This window comes from Triticum dicoccoides, chromosome 4B, assembly GCF_002162155.2.
Source record: "Triticum dicoccoides isolate Atlit2015 ecotype Zavitan chromosome 4B, WEW_v2.0, whole genome shotgun sequence".
Taxonomy (NCBI): domain Eukaryota; kingdom Viridiplantae; phylum Streptophyta; class Magnoliopsida; order Poales; family Poaceae; genus Triticum; species Triticum dicoccoides.
Genome location: NC_041387.1, coordinates 208497043 through 208500173, shown reverse-complemented (window position 1 = coordinate 208500173; position 3131 = coordinate 208497043). Strand labels below are relative to the sequence as shown.

Here is a 3131-nt window from a genome sequence, read left to right as displayed (position 1 = left end):
CATAAGTAATTATCAATTGCAGCACCCACAACTACCTTGACAACAGTTTCTGAAGATGAAAAGTTAACAAGCTCAGGCCTAATTATCTAAAAGGATAACTGAAACATTATAATGGTAAGATTGCTGACCATGAGGATCTGTTGTATCTTGGTTGATGTTTTCAACTGAAAAATCTTCAGCTAGACATTCAAGATAGATACTTGCTCGCATCAATTTAACTTGCTACTTGCTGCAGCTAGTTTCACGAAGGAAAGAAGATGGCAAAATAATACAAAGTTTCTATCCTATAACCATAAGAAAAATCGGTTGTAAATGAAAGATAGCGACTACAGGAGGTGATCCAAGCTTTCATCCTCACATGTGACTGTCTCTTCTAATTAACCACAGTCCATGTGAGTGAGTGAGTGAGTTCATCAGCACAAGTGTAGGAGAACATATACATAGAAATTGCTATTCAAAATCTTGCAACTTATATGCACATTTTTTTCATCCTATAACCATCAGTAAGCTCTGGTTGTAAATCAAAAATAGTTGCATAATAATTTACAAACAAAAAAAGATGCCTGTGGCGAAGTAGGCGGAGACGACAACTGATGGTCTTCCGGCAAAGTCGGCGGAGGCAACGGCGGATGGTCTTGCAGCGAAGTCCACAGAGACAACGGTGGATGGTCTTCCCGCGAAATTGGCGGAGGCGACATTGGACTGTTTGTCTTCAGAATTTGTGATGTGATCCGGTCGAGGCTTCCTTTTTATGACACCGAAGAATATGTGTAATCCGAGTCAGGCACCCATGGCTATCGTGTTGGAGGCGTTCTCCGTTTTCCTGCACGGACACGCGAATAGATACTAATATTGTATGGTCGTGTCTTATAGCTTACTGCAAGCCTGTCTCGAACTCTCAGTTCCCATTCATGCAGTTTAGTGTTGGTAATACTAATAACAAAACAAAGTAGGTGCACCTTTTGCATATAGTGACTAATCTCCATGCCGTAATCTTCCCTCGCCGGTCCACTCGCCAGTGAGTCTAGAGCCGAGCCGGCGACTCGATGTCCGCCGAATTGAAGGAAGACGTGACACAACAGGATGGGGTTAAAGAGTAAGAGGGAGTACATGGCCGGGAATGCTGGATTAGGTGAGGGAGCTCGCTGAGAGTGTCTCGGAGGAGGGCGCCGTCGCAACTGGATTGGCGGATGAATACTTCCCGGTGGCGTTGGTGGTGCCGGTGGTGGCCAGGAAGAGGGCTCGCCGTGCAAGCATCATGAACGGCGCGCACTTGCAGACTATTCCTCTACCTCTGAATACTGTGCTGGCTGTCATAATATTTAGTCATTGCATATGTAGACATAAGAGCTAAGAACTGAATCAGGCATTGGCTTACTTATTATCAATCTCTATATATAGATGTTACTCCTCCACATTTGACTCGATCAAACTCAATTATATGGACTCAATCAAACTAAAGTATCTTCACAGGTCCATGTAACTGAACTAATTAATCAAAAAGCAACCTGGTGGACATTACCTCAAACACACCATGGGCACTATGATACATGATCAGCAGCAACAGAACATGGGCGTGTCTGGCTTGGGTAGGATCAGCAGCAACAGAACAGCCTTGACCACCTTCTTCCTCCTCTCCGATGCCTGGACCTCCCCTCTCCTTGACCTCACGGCCACCTTAATCCACCTTGATTGTTGCAATCAGGAAGCACACCCAAGGAAGGGGGTGGCAACGGCGGCGACTCCATTGTATGGTGGAGGCTGCAGGCGCGCCGGAGAGGGAGGCGATGCTGGGCGTGATGCTGGTGACACAGGAGGCAGCGTGTGGCGAGGAAGGCCGCACTGGGCGGGGCCGCCGGCAAGGAAGGCCAGGCGTAACGGGGTGGGGGCGCGATGGCGATTGGTTTTTGCGCGCGGTGGAGGAGGAAGTTGACACGGGGGACGACGGCGAGGCGAAGGCAGTGCCTGGTGTGGTGGAGGCGTTGATCAGCGGCGAGGGAGGCGGCGCTGGGCGTTGGCGGCCGTGGAGATCCGCGACAGGGCGACAGAGACCGGCAGCATCTCCTCCACGCCTCTCCACTACAAAGAATTGCGGGTTGAATATACCAAACGACAGGGTGTTTTTTGGAAAAATGAAATGTTTTCTCTACCTCCACTCCTAATGAAGCAGTTGGTAAATAATATCCACGGTTTATTTTCGCTGGTTTTTCGTCTCTCCTCCTACCAACCCCTCCCATCCTAGTCTATCGGTTTATTTTTCTCTCCACTATTTATTACAACCAGGACTTTCCTAACGTATAACAAATCACGAATCTAACTTCCTTAAATTATTCATATCAATCGATTCTTTTTATTGGTTCAATTTGTCTTAGGAAACAAATAACAAATTTTTAAGAAACAAATAATAGATTTGAATCTAACTTCCCTAACTTATCTAAATCAATCGATTTCTCTCATTAGTGAAATTTGTTTTAGAAAACAAATAACAGACACGTCACAAACTTCCTCCCAATAAATAGTTTCTTAACATTTGCAAACTTTCCTAATCAGACACGTCACAAACAGGCAGATACTGATATCATGTTACCAAACAATAAAACCCCATTTGCATAGAAATCAGTTCAAAATCCCATCTTTTCTAATTTTTTACCTTTCCTTGATAACATCCAATATTTCCTATATTTTCCACCTATTGAAGGAAATCACCCCTACATCGATATTAACATTTTTTTTGGAATGAGATCTCCAGGTTATGATTTTTTTGCGATTCTTTCCAATCGTGACCTCTCCTTCCGCTCCGGCTCCTTCTCGCATAATCACCTCCACCACAGCGAGCTGACGCCAGCCTAGACCTCTTGCCTCTCCACACCTTCTCCGCCACCTCCTCCTCGTACTCCATCGACAATCCCTCCGCCACGTTTGTCCACGGCGGTGTCGAGGGCATGGCGCAACAGCGTACCAGTGGTAAAGTAGCGCATAGCAGCAGGAAGAAGCACGCAACAGGCGAGGCGAGCGGACGACAGTGGAGGGAAGAGATGCGACCGGCGTGGCTGAGGGGGCGGCCGGCAGAAGATGGCCGCGACAGGAGGCGGCACAAGGCAGGGGCGCGACAGCGGGGCGAGTGAAGGGAT

General features: G+C 47.1%; 1 long non-coding RNA gene across 1 annotated transcript; it reads right to left on the bottom strand.

Moving 5' to 3' along the window:
• Positions 1-293: 293 nt before the first annotated feature.
• On the bottom strand, positions 294-2060 carry LOC119295791. Its single transcript, XR_005144261.1, has 2 exons — positions 960-2060; positions 294-823 (listed from the first exon to the last, which is right to left on the bottom strand). It is a non-coding gene; the product is annotated as an uncharacterized LOC119295791 (long non-coding RNA).
• Positions 2061-3131: the final 1071 nt, after the last annotated feature.